The sequence below is a fragment of the Lissotriton helveticus genome, chromosome 1_1 (assembly GCF_964261635.1).
Source record: "Lissotriton helveticus chromosome 1_1, aLisHel1.1, whole genome shotgun sequence".
Classification (NCBI taxonomy): Eukaryota; Metazoa; Chordata; class Amphibia; order Caudata; family Salamandridae; genus Lissotriton; species Lissotriton helveticus.
In genome coordinates this window covers 1,665,315,816-1,665,333,228 of record NC_136057.1, presented here as the reverse complement: position 1 = coordinate 1,665,333,228, position 17,413 = coordinate 1,665,315,816, and the positions used below count along the sequence as shown (strand labels likewise).

At 47.2% G+C, this 17,413-nt stretch overlaps 1 long non-coding RNA gene across 1 annotated transcript; it reads left to right on the top strand.

Moving 5' to 3' along the window:
* Positions 1-4,793: 4,793 nt before the first annotated feature.
* On the top strand, positions 4,794-16,976 carry LOC144773895 (uncharacterized). Its single transcript, XR_013600072.1, has 4 exons — positions 4,794-4,903; positions 16,049-16,182; positions 16,427-16,522; positions 16,767-16,976. It is a non-coding gene; the product is annotated as an uncharacterized LOC144773895 (long non-coding RNA).
* Positions 16,977-17,413: the final 437 nt, after the last annotated feature.

Below are 17,413 nucleotides of genomic sequence, written 5' to 3'. Positions count from 1 at the left end.
GCACTCACACAGGCAGAGACCCGGGGGGGCCGGGTCTCATTATGGGCAGTATTAGCCCTGCTCTTTAGCCAATCCTGGTGCAGTGGCGATGTAATGCTGCGCCAGGATTGGCTGAGACAGGGGCTGCCAGTCCAGTGTGCCACCATTCCTGATACGAAGGCGCCAAGGGGAGCAGACTAGGTGGCGCGGACCCGGACCAGCGGTAACTGAGGTAAGTTTGATTTTATAATTCACCAATCCCCCCCCCCCCCCCCCCCCCCCCCCCCCGGTCCCAATCATTTTGGTAATAGTGACATGTTATTTTCAGTGCTTGGAAACAACAGAAGCGTGGAAGGCACAGCTATAAAAAGTGACACGATATCTGGGTAGAGTTTCAATCAGCGGCACCTATGTGTGAAATAAATCGTTAGTTTTAGATTAACATTCTGCAGTGTGATCACCAGTGTGAGTATGACGCACATGTGTGTGCGCGTGCGCGCGTGTGTGTGTGAGTGTGTGTGTACACGAGTGCCTGCCCGCAACTGTTATGAACAACAGTGACGTCTATCACACCTGAGTCGTCAGGCTGCGGCATCTGATAAAAGAGACGGCAAGTGTGCGGGGCAAGTTTGTCCCCCCCCCCCCCTCCCCATCTCCCCATAAGAAGTACTGTGCCCTTGAGAGGAAGCTTCAGACAGTGAGAAAGCTCGTGTATTTTACACAGCCGGACGTAGCCCGTCAGGGGAGATGCAGGACAGAGATGCATCCATCACATCACTCACTATCAGGACGACACCAATATCACTTTCTCTGCTGCAATCGAGTAGTAGTTTTACATTTTTTTTCCAGTTTTGTGTAGCGTTAACTCGAGAAGACGGTATTGGAGCTGCTTTATGTAGGACTCCTATCAGCTACGTGAGAGGCCTCACACTTCAAGGATGGCAAACATTAAACTTGCGCTGATTTTAAATGTGCACTAACCTTCCCAATTAAGCTAAACATATCCAGTGCCTCCTTTTTAGGTCGAGCAGACGTACTCTCAATGCGTGAGCATTGAGAGTGTCTGCTACAGACCTAATGTGACCCGTATTCAGGAGAGTGGACACGACTCAGACGCGCGCTTTTGCAGTCTCAGTTTTGACCGCGGGAGCGCGCGTCTGAGCCGCGCTTGCGCAGAGTAACTCACAGCCAGCCCCCACCCCTCTGCATGCACGCATACACACAGGCGGGCGCTCACACACACACGCTGCCGCCCCCCACCCACCCCTCTGCATACACACAGACACGCAAGCACGGAGCCCCACTCACCGGACACATCCAGCCCCCACCCCTCTGCATGCACGCACGCACACACAGGCGCGCGCGCGTACACACACACATACACACGCTGCAGCCCCACTCACCGGGACTTCTACTCCGCAGGACTCTTCCGACGTCAACGGGCACAGGGACACCGGCACTCCGCTCCTTGGCTTCCCGGGCGGACGCCGGCTGCACGCAGGGCTCTCCTCTCTCTGCACCGGAGCCATGCGCCAGCCACTGCAGCCTGCCTCCTGGGAAGCTCCGGTCGCGTGTCCGGCCCCGCCCCCGTCCCAACAAAGGTTGCCTGGCTTCCTGTTGAAGCCGGGCTGCTGCGGTGAGTTTGCGTTTTAACCCTTTCCTGTCTGTAGACACATCACCCTGGGCACCGCGTCAGCACATAGGACTTCGATATGTGTAAAAGTTGTGTTTTATTTTATTCGCCCGCTTTTCTGTGCTGACACTTCCTTGTTATTTTACTGTAAAAGGCATACTGTGCAGTGGCTATTGACCTTGCATGATTCTGGGATGCAACTATGATGCTCTCTTCTGGCAGTCAGAATTAGTTTCTTTTGTTCACAGGTCAGTACAGCAGTCAAGAAAAATAAAATGCATTATGTTTAATTATAGCCACTCCTAAATAAAATCGCTAAGGCTCGCATTTCGAGTAGCAAAAGCAGTTACCATTACTGCCGTGATTCTGATCGCCAGGAACGCCGTGTATGTTTAGTTTTTTTTTCCCTCTTAACCTGGAGAGTAATCTCTAAGTTAAAGTCTGTAAAGTCTGTAGGAGAATTTGGGGATGTGATAAGGGACTAACGAGCCTCGAGAGAATCACATTGAAATATCTTTAGTAGTTTGCATACTAATGTTCAGGCATAATAAAGCAAAACCGGAAACTGCTCGAAGACCTTCAGCAGTAGCTTATGCATGCTAATAACAAATGCCCCATACAGCTGCCACAAGCACACAGTCCATGAGCGTCCAAGTGATACTTGATGAAAAATGTCTTAACAGGTAATGGGGGAGCTGTTTAGCCAAAGTCCTTATTTGCTGGATTCATTGTCCGATGGTAATTTTAATTGGAAGCCATGGAATGTAATCCAGCCCTACAACTCACTGACTCTCCCTCCCACTCACTGACTCTCCCACCCACTCACTGACTCTCCCACCCACTCACTGACTCTCCCACCCACTCACTGACTCTCCCACCCACTCACTGACTCTCCCACTCACTCACTGACTCTCCCACCTACTCACTGACTCTCCCACCCACTCACTGACTCTCCCACCCACTCACTCTCCCACCCACTCACTGACTCTCCCACCCACTCACTGACTCTCCCACCCACCCACTCACTCTCCCACCCACTCACTGACTCTCCCTCCCACCCACCCACTCACTCTCCCACCCACTCACTGACTCTCCCACCCACCCACTCACTGACTCTCCCACCCACTCTCCCACTGTCCCGCTCTCCCACTCTCAACACAACACATATTGCATTACAAATGCAATAGGTGTCACATTTGCAAAAGTTTAAGCTATTGGGATTGTAAATAACAATGCTATTAATGTATCCATTTTCAAAACCAACACATACAAAAATATTGTCATTTACAATGCCAATAGCTCAAACTTTCCTAATGCGAGACCTATTGCATTGCAAATGCTTGTTTAATTTGCTATGGAATCTATTTATAATTGTGTTCACGAATCTGATCAATGGCATGCCTGCACTCGCAAATGCAGGAAACATGTATTTACATGCATCACACAATTTGCAGGAGCTGGTCTTATCGGCCCTGCAGCACTTTGTTTTTTTTGCAGGCTTCTCGCTAGAAGTGATTTGCTACTGGATTTCACCTCTGTCTGGTTGCTCAATGCTTTCTTAAAACGTGTTCGTTTTTTCACAGTACGTTGACCTACATGCTTTCAAGTACAGACATTTTAGAAAATGTCCTTTTGGGCAGCTCTGGTGTTGGAAGTGGTTCTTCTTCGCCTGCAATTTAAGGAGCCCGAAGAGTAGTCCAGGATAATGAAGCCCCATAACAGAAGGCAGTGATGGGCCGATGGAATGGGTTGTCTGTGGCAAGTTAGTCAATTAGAAGTCGTAGCCAACCTAGGTCCCAAATTTAACATTGTGCAGTATATGTTAGAAAGTACAGATGTGGTCTTGGCATTACAGGGAGCCGCAATTGTAATATCCCAGTATTTTAATAGTGTCCAAGTCTTACCCTCCAGAGGAGTGCTGTTCAGTGTCCTCCAAGGAAACGTCAAAACTATTTGAAAGGAGCTACAGATGTATAGACAGAACCAGGGCTTTAAGTTCACCGGGTCCTGTCGGTGCTCAGCAGCAGCAGTTCTGTGCTCGCTCGCATACGTTAATTCGTTCTGCATACGCCTCACCACTTTCAAATTCCACCAGCCGCCACTGGTTTGGCGTACAGGTCATTCAATACCTTTAGGTCGGCCATCTCGGCAGGTCATACCCCGCTGGATAACCACACGATAGGGGAACACCCTCTGGTTTGCAAACTGCTGCGGGGGATTCGGTTATCAGTTCCTCCGGAACCCCGCTATTCAGTTTTGTGGGATGTGAATAAGGTCCCTAACCTATTTCGAGAGTGACCGTCCAATTAATACTTGTCGAGGAAACAGATTTCAGCTAAATTAGCGATGTTACTATGTCTGATTTCGTGTCATAGGGTCTCAGATGTGAGAGCCTTGGACCTAACGGGTCAAATCTTGACCCCGGATGGAGTTAACTTCCATGTTTCCAGACGTACCAAGAGCGATTCGCGTTCTATCTCGTATCCTGCATTCCCAGATGTCCCGAAGTTATGTGTGGTAAGGGCACTAAAGGTCTATGAAGCGGCGACGGTTGATATACGCCCACAGGGTGTCAAACAGTTGTTCATTGCTCTTACCAGCAGCGGTGCGTCCATTGGGGCGTAGGGGCGTAGCCCCACCAGCCCTGCCATGGACCCGCGGCTGCCGTAAAATAATTAAAATAAAAGTTTTTACTCACTGTGTGACTTTAAATATATTTAGCATGATATTGATTCGGCGCCGCCGGGCAGCACCCGACTGAATCGGGAGTGCGCAGGGGGGGGGGGGGGGGCCGGTGTGGTCACGGTGATTGATTGACACTGTGAGTCAACGACGTCACGACGAGTCTTCTTCTAGCTGTTTTCCCGCATGTATGCTTCGGGCAGCAACTTGCCCGACCATGCGCATGGAAGTCCCCAGGGCCCATTAGCTAGTAGGGGGGGGTGCAGGTTTATGCTGGCGGCACCCCCTGGCAGCAAAAGGGTGACAGGGCGAGCAGTTAGGGTGCCCTCCAAGCCCAGGATTGGCCGGTCACCGCGCAGCACAGCAGGGGCAATCCATATTGGATGCCGAGCGTGGGTGCCCTGCAATGGCCAATCACTGTCTCTGTAGTCATGCAGTGATTGGCCCCTGCCATTTGCGTCGTTGGATCCGGTTCAGGTAACGGTTCACTCGCCTCGTGGACGGTGTGTGGAGTGGAGACGACTGACGAGACAGTGCCTTTTGATTGCCTGACGCCGCCGCCTTTCTTTCTGGAGTGGAGTCGACTCATTCTTCTAGTGTGTGATCGATGTGAGTACAGCTCGTAAACTCCAGCAGTCAGGTGCAAGTGAGGCATCAGCGACTTTGATGCTGTCTCGAGGAGGGTTTGAGTCCATGCATCCTCGTTCTTCCTGTGAATAATTCCGTGTTAGACTGAAACCGAAAGGCATCGGAATCAATGGACCTCTATGTTAAAGTCTTTATGGGATGCACTTTTCTTCGCAATAAGAGCTCTACTCACTTCTCACTTGCTGAAAAATCTCCCTGAAGCGATGAGCGATTTGCAGGATTTGGGAAAACAAAGTGGTCCTCTTTTATGTCTGTACATTACATCATTTCTTTCAAGATCATTAACTGCTTTGTTTTTTGTGTGCAGAGGAATGCATTTTTCTGCCACTTCTGAATAGTCTGATTAGTCGGATTGTGATGCAATGAAGTGATTAGTAAAGCTGGAAGCAACAAAAAATCCCAGGAATGCATTATATTAGACCAGGACATTGATGCCTCTTTTCTGGCTGCAAAAAAATATTTATTACACTATGTTAGTAAAACCCTCTTAAGCTTGCATGCCTTCTCCCTGCATGGAACATATGTGCATTCTGTTAGCTGCCTGGCCTTAAACATCTCTAAATAATATATAATGTGTTACTGAATGACATGTATTTTTATCCGTATATTGATTATGTTTTACAGCACTTAACAAACAAAAGATTCTTACATTTCGTTATGTTGTGATCCCAGGCTCTGTACATAAACACTACCAAGGCTTCGACGAATGCTGTTTTACCTAATGGTATTTCTTGGGTTAGGGTTTTATTTCAGATGCTTTATAAGAGTGAAATATGTTCATTCTATGTTGACATTGTGGTTGAAGTATGCCTACCCTGTAGGAAAGTCGTATAAAAGTTGCATGTATGTGAAAGACAAAGTCTGCCAGGCTAAAGGTATGCATTCTGAAATCCAGATGTGTTGGGATGCACTGATAGGTTCACAGCCACAGAAACAAAGATAAAAATATGGACAATTAGGTGTCAAAACACATATAGAGCCCACAAGGAAGAAAAGCGTTACACAGATAGGTACGCACAAAGCCACGTACAAATGACGATGATGAAGCAACTTCACACGCACAGCTACTCCAAAGAGTGTCCGGGCGTGGAGTTCGGGCCTGACATAAGATCTATTATTTTTGCAAGAAAAGCCATGATTTTAGCCTTTTTTTTTTTAAACGATTGCAGCATTGGTTAGAACTCGAAGCACCAGGGGTACTGTATTCCACGAGACAGCTCCTTGATGCCCGAGAGCTCGTCCTCCTGCTCTAGCTCGTTGAATTTTAGGAATTGCTGCTAAGCGTTTATTAGCAGAACGCACATTTTTCTGTGGGTTATAAACGCAGAACCTAGCTCTGAGATAGACGGCCCCTGTCTGAAGCAATGCCCCAGGTACCAGCACAACTAGTGCTTTAAAGAAGATTCTTCTCTTGATAGGGAGACAATGACGAACTCGCAGATGGGGAGACATCCGTGTTCTAATCAGCAGGTTCAGAAGTAAACGGGCATTTTGGACAACTTGAAGTTTGCCCAGCAACTGATTGGGTTATCCCAAGTATAAGGCATTACCGAAGTCTAATCTGGAGGTGATCAAAGCCTGAATCACCAACTTCTTTGCTGAGAAGAACAAAAAGTGTAAAATGTTCCTCAAGGAATGTACCAACCCGAAGCAAGTACCAACTACTGATCTAATTTGGAGTATGAAATATAAATTCTCATCACATTTTATCCACAAGATTTTAACTGAGCCCTCTTGTAAACTTGGTGGGGAGGGGGCATCCGGCCAAAAGGTTTTCCAGGATTCCAGTGCGGTATTGGCAAACACCAGAATATCTATTTTCCCTACGTTACACTTAAGTTGGTGTATGGCCATTCACTGAAAGACAGCAGTTCGACAGGTTTTAATCTGGGCTCCTGGCAAGTCTTCTCCCCTGTCACATGAGAACAGCAGCGGCGTGTTGTCTGTGTATGATATGGTTTTTAACCACAAGTGCTTCAGCAATCTGGGCAGGCGCCTGAAATACGAGGCGCTTGCAGTTGCGTTTGTCTTCCGTTTTTAAAAAGTTTGAATCTGTGTTATTGTGCACGTATTTTATAAAACTTGTGTTTGGAGCGCCTACCTGCACGTAAAATCTGCTTGTGCTTCACTGGTCACCGCCTCGGTCCACCACGGCTTGTGCCGCTTGAGTGGAGGGCGTCTTCGACCTCTGGCCCGGCCCCCAAGGGCGTTACTCTTCCGCCATAGGCGGGACCGGTGCCTATTTAGGCTGAATCTCTGGCACTCGCGCAGCGGACACGCCTGAAATACGAGGCGCCTGCAGTTGCGTTTGTCTTCCGTTTAAAAAAAGTTTGAATCTGTGTTATTGTGCACGTATTTTATAAAACTTGTGTTTGGAGCGCCTACCTGCACGTAAAATCTGCTTGTGCTTCACTGGTCACCGCCTCGGTCCACCACGGCTTGTGCCGCTTGAGTGGAGGGCGTCTTCGACCTCTGGCCCGGCCCCCAAGAGCGTTACTCTTCCGCCATAGGCGGGACCGGTGCCTATTTAGGCTGAATCTCTGGCACTCGCGCAGCGGACACGCCTGAAATACGAGGCGCCTGCAGTTGCGTTTGTCTTCCGTTTTTAAAAAGTTTGAATCTGTGTTATTGTGCACGTATTTTATAAAACTTGTGTTTGGAGCGCCTACCTGCACGTAAAATCTGCTTGTGCTTCACTGGTCACCGCCTCGGTCCACCACGGCTTGTGCCGCTTGAGTGGAGGGCGTCTTCGACCTCTGGCCCGGCCCCCAAGGGCGTTACTCTTCCGCCATAGGCGGGACCGGTGCCTATTTAGGCTGAATCTCTGGCACTCGCGCAGCGGACACGCGCGGCGGGTAGCCGGCGGGTCGCCGAAGGCTCGCCAAAGGCGAGCCCGTCTGCGCCCGTCTGCGCCCGTCTGCGCCCGTCTGCGCCCGTCCGCGCCAGACCGTCGCCTGTCGCCTGTCGCCCCAACCCCTGGCTGTCAAGCTATCAAATGGCCCCCTATACCCGCGAGGAATTGATCACTATTGGTACACAGGCTAGATGCACGGCCCATCTATGGCATCCAGGTTCTCTCTGCCTGTCATGCAATCAATGTGGCTTTAAGGCCACGGAGACCAATCAGCCACTAGCACCAGCTCAGCCGATAGCGAAGTCTACTACAAAACTATGCCTGGTGAGCCTTAACTGTAGATCACTAGTACAACATCATGAGGATGTGTATGAGTTTCTCGAAGACCACTCCCCTGACCTCCTTTTCCTGACTGAAACATGGTTAACTAATGATACCACTGCCATTTCCAACCTGGCGCTTCCCCCGGGGTACCTTATATGTTTCAAGAATAGACCCAAAGGTAGAGGAGGTGGCATAGCAGTGATCTTTAGAGAAAACTATTCCTGCACCCTTAATCCTACAAATATAACAAATTGTGAGAGTGCGGAATTTAAGGTACGGGTTTCTGATACTTTTACCCTTACGGGGATATTAATCTACCGCCCCCCCGGACCAGCTAGCGCTTTCCAAGAGTCGCTGGTGGCAAATATTACTGCGCTGGCTTTACAACCAGCAAACTTTAGTGTTTTAGGGGACCTTAACCTTCATCTGGAATGTCGAGAATCATCCGCCATACTAAGGTTCCTGGGAGACATGGAGGCGTGCCAGCTCAACCAGTTAGTCGAGGGACCTTCACACATGGCAGGCCATTTATTGGACCCGGTGTTCACGAACATCCAGGAAGCCTCGGTCTCTACTCCCAGCCCTCTGAGTTGGACGGATCATTTCCCGGTTTTTATCTCAATTCAGATACCAGTTAGAAGCAGGGAAAAGCCCCCACCTCTGCTGCGGAGACGCCCCTGGAACAAACTCGACAATATAGAGTTTGTAGCCAGACTCCAGACTTCGTGCCCCAGTTGGCCGAGCAATCCAGATAAGGCTGACACAGCCTATAGAGAGTGGATAGAGGAATCTCTGAATCATTTCATACCCATGAAATGCATCAGGCCTAGACGGGGCCAAACCCATCCATGGTATTCCGAAGCTCTTACAACTAAGAAACAACAATGTAAGCAACTGGAGCGTCTATGGAGGAGGTCTTATGACCACCTTGCCAAAACCAATTTTAGAGTAGCTACCAAAGCATACCATAAACTTATAAAACGATCAAAAGCTGAATACTACACTAATTTGATCAACTCTAGTACTAACCGCTCCAAAACCATTTTTTCCCTAGTAAAGGAGTTGACCAAAACTCCGGAGGGTCCTGGTAATCCCATTGTATCTGATACACAATGTGAAGAGCTGGCCTGTTTCTTTGTAGACAAAGTCAAAGGGATCTATAATTCCCTAATGTCAGAAGGACCCAGTGTCCATCTCAACCTGGAGGGTCTTGCTGACATGCCTTGTGTACTACAATACCTACCACCTATCGAGCAAACGGAGATGGACTCCCTGGTAAAAAAAATTAAGTCAGGCTCCCCGGAAGATCCTGTTAAGCCAGAACTGTTCAGAACATTCCAGGATCCTATTCTGCGGGAAGGACTGAAGTTAATTAACAACTCACTTCAGTCGGCCATCATTCCTTCATCCTGGAAACATGCTAAAGTGGTCCCCCTGTTAAAAAAACCCTCATTAGACTCCACCAGACCGGACAGCTATAGACCCATCTCCTTGCTTCCCTACCTTTCCAAGGTGATGGAGGCCCATGTAAACTACATTCTGACTACGTACTTGGAGTCGAATGGAGGTCTGGATGAATCCCAGAATGGATTCCGTGCTAGGCATAGCACGGAGTCTGCTCTGCTAGCTGTCACGGAACATCTGAGGGAGGGGCAGGACCAGGGCATGACATCGGCCCTGGTCCTGCTGGATCTGAGTGCGGCCTTTGATACGGTCTCCCACAAGATCTTGCTTGCAAGACTGTGGGAGATCGGAGTTAGGGAGAGCGCCTTGGAATGGTTCGCGTCATTTCTATCCGACCGCTCCTTCCAAGTGCATGCCCCGCCGTACTCTTCCAGCATACATCCCCTGGAGTGTGGAGTCCCGCAGGGCTCCGCACTCAGCCCCACACTGTTTAATGTGTACGTCCGCCCCCTGGCCATGCTGGCTCGAGATCGTAACATCAAACTACAATCTTATGCGGATGACACACAGCTCATTTTCACATTCTCCCAAGACACAGAGGCTGACCAAGCGAAGTTCCAGGAAGACATCTTAGCCATATCAAACTGGCTAGCACAGAATTATCTCCAGCTCAACTCTGCAAAAACGGAGATACTCCTGGTGGGGAAAGAAACTCAGAAATGGGATGAACACTGGTGGCCGCCAACTTTGGGCATTCCCCCAGCTCCCAAAGAGGTTGTAAAAAATCTGGGCGTGACGTTGGACAACTCACTCTCCATGGAAATCCACGCTAAGAAAGTGGCAGGCAACTGTTATGGTCGCCTACGCTCTCTGAGACCCATTCTTGGCTTCTTTGAGCCGTGTGTCCGTCAGATTATTATCCAGGCTTTAGTCTTATCCCATCTAGACTACTGCAATGTTTTGATGCTGGGTTCTAATCAGGCAGTGATACATAGGTTACAGAGAGCTCAGAATGCTGCAGCTCGTATTCTGTTTGGACTGCCAAAAAGATGCCATATTTCACCTATTCTTCACCGGCTACATTGGTTACCAATCAAACAACGTATCCAGTTTAAGAGCCTATGTCTCACCCATAAAATCCTGTATGGCACTGGTCCAAAAACCCTGCAGGGACTCTGCTCCTTCTATGTCCCTACGCGTGCCCTCAGATCGGCTGATCTATCTTTGGCACGCACGACCAAGATCCATAGATGTAGAGCAGGTGGTCGCGCTTTTAGGTATCTGGCGCCAAAACTGTGGAATTCGATTCCACTCACGGTTCGGGCCACCTCTAACCACTTTCTGTTTCGTAAACAAATTAAAACTTGGCTGTTTTCCTCCATTTAATCTCCCTGTTGTGTTGTCTGGTTTTTAGGTCTGTCCGCAGCGCTGGGACGCCCCATTGCTGGGGTAGCCATGCGCTATACAAGCAGATTTAACAAGGTGGAATTTAATGCTGAGCCTTGGAGAACACCTACAGTCAGTTCACATGGATTTGAGGAAAAAAAAGGAATCCAGATTTGGTGTCTTTGACCTACCAGGATAGAAGGAAGCGAGACCGTCTAAGGCAAGTCCTGTTACACCAACAATCTGGACGCACGTTAGAAGTCTTGACAAAGACAGACTAAAAGAAACAGTGAAAGAAACACTGACAGAAGCAGGCAGGAACACACACGGACATACACCTATACAAATAGCACGTGCACACCTCTGCAACATGGTGCAACGGTTGTGCTGCGTACAATTTTCAACTGTAGATCTAGTGCCTAACCCCCTTGACGACTGATCTGCTTATTAAGACGGCTTCAGAGAAATCACTGAATCGTCTTAGAAAGACCGGTGGGCCATTATCATCTCACACCCGAAGTTAACATGTGCTTTGCGCATAATAAACACATGAGTACATATGATATCGGGTTCAAAAAACGGGAAACTAGGTACAGATGGATATATGTTACTTCAGGTGTGTTTATGCTGCAGCAGACCGATCCTTTGATATAATGAAGCATGCATTCTGGGTTCCCCAAGAGTATACATTATTGATCAGTCTTGATCTACAAAATAGTGTTGCAGTCTTCTACAACTACAAACGTTATCTCCCGCTCTGACTAGATTATAGCTGAGCTCAAGTGCAACTGCTAGCTCATCCTTATGTGGCCACATAAGTGGGCAACCGAAATGCTTGCTCCAATCCAGCCACTCTTCAAATATAGTTGTTGTCCATCACCTTTTCCCATTTGGGAGCGGCTCATCTAGGGATAGAGCTGTCCCTTTTTTAACCAACATAACTCTGAACAGAGCTGAAGTTTGTGGAAAACAAAACCTCCTCAAACAAGCGCAGTTTTACAAGCTTTCTCTAGGCATAGGAAGATGTGTCTCCTGAAATGGAATAACCCCGGGATAAGCCTCACTCATAACAACCACATGTGCTTAACCTACTGTGGCAGGGCCGCCCATGATTGGGAGTGGTAAGCAATAATACTGTGAGGTTAGGAAGCTGAGGGAATAGTCTGCAGTGATGTAACCACAGGTAATAAAAGTGGTGCAAGCTCGCCAGTTAGAGTTAGTGCTGGGTTAGTATACTACAGTGTCTGTGTTTTATTGTGTCCACTCCAGTCTGCAACACAACAAATGGTGATGAAGGAGTGCCTGTGACAGCATCCGTAATTCAGCAGCACCTGGCGGGGAGAATCAACCACGCTCAAGTGCAGCAAAACCAAAAACGGTGTCAGCGGCCTATGTCTGGATTGAGCAGGAGAGGAAGGCGAGGAAGGAGGCGTGTCTAACTGCCAGCGGGTACCACCACGAAAAGGAGAATATGGGATCAAGACATCCGACTGCTAGTGGGAGTTAAAAGCCGTAAAACTGCCTCCTAGCCACACAACAAGGCAGCAACTAGGACAAATACACAGAAGTTAAAGAGGACTAACAAGGTGAGATCTTGTGGACCTCATGCCAAGCATAAACAACAATAAGGAAAATTACACCACACAGACTCAAAGACTGTATGCATTACCATACTGCACGAGTGTGTGGGGATGCCCTTGATTGATGTTCTAAAGCTGTAGCTCATAGGGTGGCACCTCATTTTATCCATAGGAATTTTTGGAGGTGTCTAATTGTATGGCAGCAGCAGCTACATCAGTAATCTTGGGAAGTGTGAGTCATGTATACTGTGCATGCCAAATCACATAAGTAGCAGACATTTGTGTTTAGAAGGAGATTTTGCTGCCTTCTGAGAGCCTCGAATTTCTCAAGCCCAGGGGACACCCATCCTAGAGGCGTGAAGCGAGCTTCACAGGCACTGTCATCTGAGGGGGACACTTGGTCACCTCCGCTGACAGTTCCAGGCAGAAAGAGGGATTGTAGAAGCCACCAGAAGAAGTAACTAGTGGAGAACTAAGGGGGCCCTCTCCAATGGTTAAGCTCATATATCTAGCCGAGAACTTTCATTCTGTTAACACAAGACACAGGGATTGAAGATTACAAAGACTGCATAATCAGTAGGTCTTTCCAGCAGAAAGCCATCCAATCAAATGTGACAACATTGGGCAATCGTTAAAGACTTCTCTCCCCAACCACATCAGTCTTTCATTTCTGATGATGATGCAAGTAGGTGTAAGGGATATGAGCAAGCTGCGGGCTTTAAGAGGGCTGCACCCGAATGGCAGTAAGCAAAGTGGAGTTGACTTGAGGCCTAGCACATTTGCACAGCCTCTTTTCGCTGCACCGTATCTCCCCTCCACAGAGCGCTGGTTTTCTGACCACCTTTTTGGATAATTTTCTGTGTTAAATTGCTTGGCATTTCATAATTTCCTTGCAATGTAGGATCAGCTATCTTCTTGGGTGATGTAGATAGATGTTGTTATGGAACATGTGGAAAGTATGGCTTTATTTGGCATAGGCACCAGGAATGTTACCCACATTAGAACATTGGAATATTGGGAGCTCCTCTGAAGACAATGTAGTGGCTCAGGGATATCCGTGGCTGATGTAGGCTTTTGCTCCAACAGGCCAATGCTTGTCCTTCTGTTTCCTCCTTTTTTAATTTAGAACATTCTATCTTCAGTGGGTTACTAATGGCCCTCTCCCACGGTATTACTCTGATTTTTGGTGTTTAACAACTGGTATTGGGCTTGGCAGTGGGCTATAAGACTATATTAATATTCCTCTCTATGGTCGTGACTATGGTGGTTTAGGAAATGTAGCTGGTTTATCATACGCTGGGTCCAGTCTTATACGAATAAACTGCTGACTGGGAGATAGGTGCAAAGGGTTGTGGTCCGGGATGACCATCGGTGTCTCCACCACTGGAGTTGTTTTATTTTGCCATTGGTGTGATTGCTCGTTTTCTACTCCACAGTAGCTTTTGGTCAGATTGCAGACCGCTACCAGCCACTGCAAAACGCTGTAAAAGGCCTTGGATGAATTCAGGTTCCTGAATTAACAAATACATTTTTTCTAGCAATAAACACACCCAGGTCCTTCTCCACCAGTAGACTGTTATGGTGGCCGAATCGCCTAGGCTGAGGGTACATTAAATTGAGCATACTGCCATAATATTTATTGGAATACTGATATTGTCTTGGAAATACTTGGTGGGTGAAGTTTGATAGCACATCTCTATTGATCTACATTTGATTAACCCAGCAGCTGGATAATAACTGATCCTATTGATGCAGCGCTTTGCACCATGCAAAGTTCTGGTGCAAACTCAAGTACACATGCAAAACAACAGTTGATGTACAGAATGCAGAACAATGTCATACATTCACCCCAGTACAGAGATCTGGGCCTAAATCCATCGTTTTTTTGCACTCCACACCACCCCAGTTCAGACATGGCCATATGCAAATCAGCCTTGACCCTGTGCCTCATGGGAACAGTCCAGCCCGAACTGCCAAGCCATGTATTTCCTGGACCGGAATCAAGCATCCAAGGACCGGTTTCTGGCTATCCTTGACCTTCACAGCTTCACCCCTTTCTCTCCTTTGCTTCTCCCCCATGTCCCGACTCCCGGGCCCTTCTCCTCAACCCCACTCTTCTGAATTCCTCGAGGAACACACACACGCATCCTCCATGGGTTTTAGTATTTCTGAAAATCACGTGTACTGCAAGAGTAAGCCTTAGCACGGCCACGGGCTATATGATATGAATCGGGCATGGAGTGATTCAACTCAAGCCCTCATTGCGTCACGCAGAACATGCTATGTTGCCCTCCTTTTCCTTCACTTTATAGTACCTTATGTTCACAGACCACCAGCTTCTGGCTTCATTCTTACATCTTCCACTTTCCAGCACTCTGCTCGCCACCTGTAACAACCAAGTCACTTGCCACTACTCCTTCCTGAAGACCCAACTTTAACCCTTGGAAAAGTCAGCAAACCATCATTATGCTTGTGTTTTCCTTTAAACAGAAATATGAGTTTAAAAAAGGTTGGTCTGTGCAACATGTGTTGGCGCACAATTCATTTTGTGGAGTTCTCTGTTCGAAAATTCATTCCATCATCCGGCTAAGCAGTCTCCATATTTTCGCTGCGTTGCCAGTGTGTAATGAGGCGACAACAGTTCACAGTGTTTGTGGTGTTACTATATGTGTGTAATGTGCACATATATCCTGTGGCTGAACTTACACTCAAGTATGCTCTGCTCCCAAGCGTGACTCAAGTTACACAGGCAAGGATTGGAGCATGGAATCCACGCCTGTGCTTTGCCTTCACTCCTGTATCCTTTAATGCTACCAAGATAGTGTTTGCTTCACTGATAAATCCAAGACAGTGCTTATTCATTTATTTATTTATTCATTTTTACATATCGCGGTCATTACCCAAAGATGTCAGAGTGCTTTATGATAAAGTAGGTTTCATTACAAGTGAAATAAAGTTACAATAATTGTAACTGTGCCATTGAATGTCTTCCCTGGTTTCATCTGATTTCTGGTTTTCACGTTCCTGACAATGTTGGGCCACATTACCCCGGCATGGATTTTAAGCTTCATTCTAATGTTTATTTAGGCAATAATGGTGATGTTACAAAACTGGTGCTCATGTAAAGCGCTCTGATGCCCAATGTCTCGGGTCTACTTCGCTATATAAAACAAAAATAGAAACATCAGTTGTTGGCCTATATATGTAGGAGCGTTGGCAGTCTGCCAGACTATGTTTCTGGTCCCAGTAGTGAACTAGCAGCAGGCGGCAGCGCAGAAGCTTAATGTGCCTGCTGCAAAGAACATATATACCTGATACAGATCACAAAATGCATATGATGTAAATAGGTCAGTGAGGCACTGCTTTCGTCAGAGAGATCCTTTTGTTACTTGCAGTTTCTAAGTTAAAATCCTAACATACAACAGCGAGCTATTAACTGTCATCTAAGAGCTGGATGCAAACTGCAAGGAAAAAATTGGAGCGTTATGTTTTTTCCCCACAGTCTTTGTTTCATTACCCTACTGTTTCAAAAATAAATTGTTATCTTTTCATTTTCAGCACCTGACAACCTGATACATTACCGCATTTTGGGGCAATTTTCCAGCAAACAACAAGAGGACCCCAACCTCCTTTGCTGCTCTCTCACCCGACCCCGGCTACAACCCAGCAAACACCAGTGACCAGTGTTAAAGGTAAGCAAACTGATGCTATATATTTTTTTACATGGGAGTTAGGGCTATGTAGTATGTGGTTACTCTCCAGTGTCTCTTTCAATGCCTCCAGCAACCACTATGGCACAGAGAGGCAGGAGGCAGTACCGCTGTATTTTAGCAGTCATTTTGTGGGAAGGGGAGCTGTTGGAGATGTATTTGTATTTGTACTGAAATGTCATATTATTGCACTCCACCTTATACGTTGTATTTTGATTATTGACAGGTTTATCAGCAAACAACAAGAGGACCCCAACCTCCTTTGCTGCTCTCTCACCGACCCCGGCTACAACCCAGCAAACACCAGTGACCAGTGTTAAAGGTAAGCAAACTGATGCTATATATTTTTTTACATGGGAGTTAGGGCTATGTAGTATGTGGTCACTCTCCAGTGTCTCTTTCAGTGCCTCCAGCAACCACTATGGCACAGAGAGGCAGGAGGCAGTACCGCTGTATTTTAGCAGTCATTTTGTGGGAAGGGGAGCTGTTGGAGATGTATTTGTATTTGTACTGAAATGTCATATTATTGCACTCCACCTTATACGTTGTATTTTGATTATTGACAGGTTTCTTTAATATATATATTGGTAAGGCCAGCAACACACCATCATGAATACAGTACAAGAGCTGATTGCAAGGTCATTCCAGTCACGGGCACTTGAACAAAAACTACAGATAAAGCAATTAGGACCTCATCAGCCTGAAATAAACCTACAGCAAACTACCCAAGACAGAGGAAAAATGTCAAAACGTACATTCTCAAATGCCTGGTACAAAAAAGCTGATTGGCTTACAGGGTGCCCTATAAAAAATTCTCTGTTCTGCTTCCCCTGCTTGCTGTTTGGTGGTGACTTTTCTTGGACACGGCAAGGAATGGTAGACCTGAAGCACATCGCTGAAAAAATAAAGAAGCATGCGCTCACAAGAAATCATCTGGAAAACCTGACCAGACTGGGAATGTTGGGGGAAGACGCACCAATTGAGCAGCAGATAAATTATGCATATCGCAAATCCATTCAAAAACACAATGAAGCTGTTGATAGGAACAGACAAAATCTATCCAGGATCATTGATTGCATTCGTTTCTGTGGTGCTTTCGAACTGGCATTGCTAAGCCATGACGAATCAGAAACTTCCTCAAAACCTGGGATCTTCCGAGGCCTAGTGGATTTAATGTCAACCATAGACAAGGATTTGGAAACACATTTAGCAC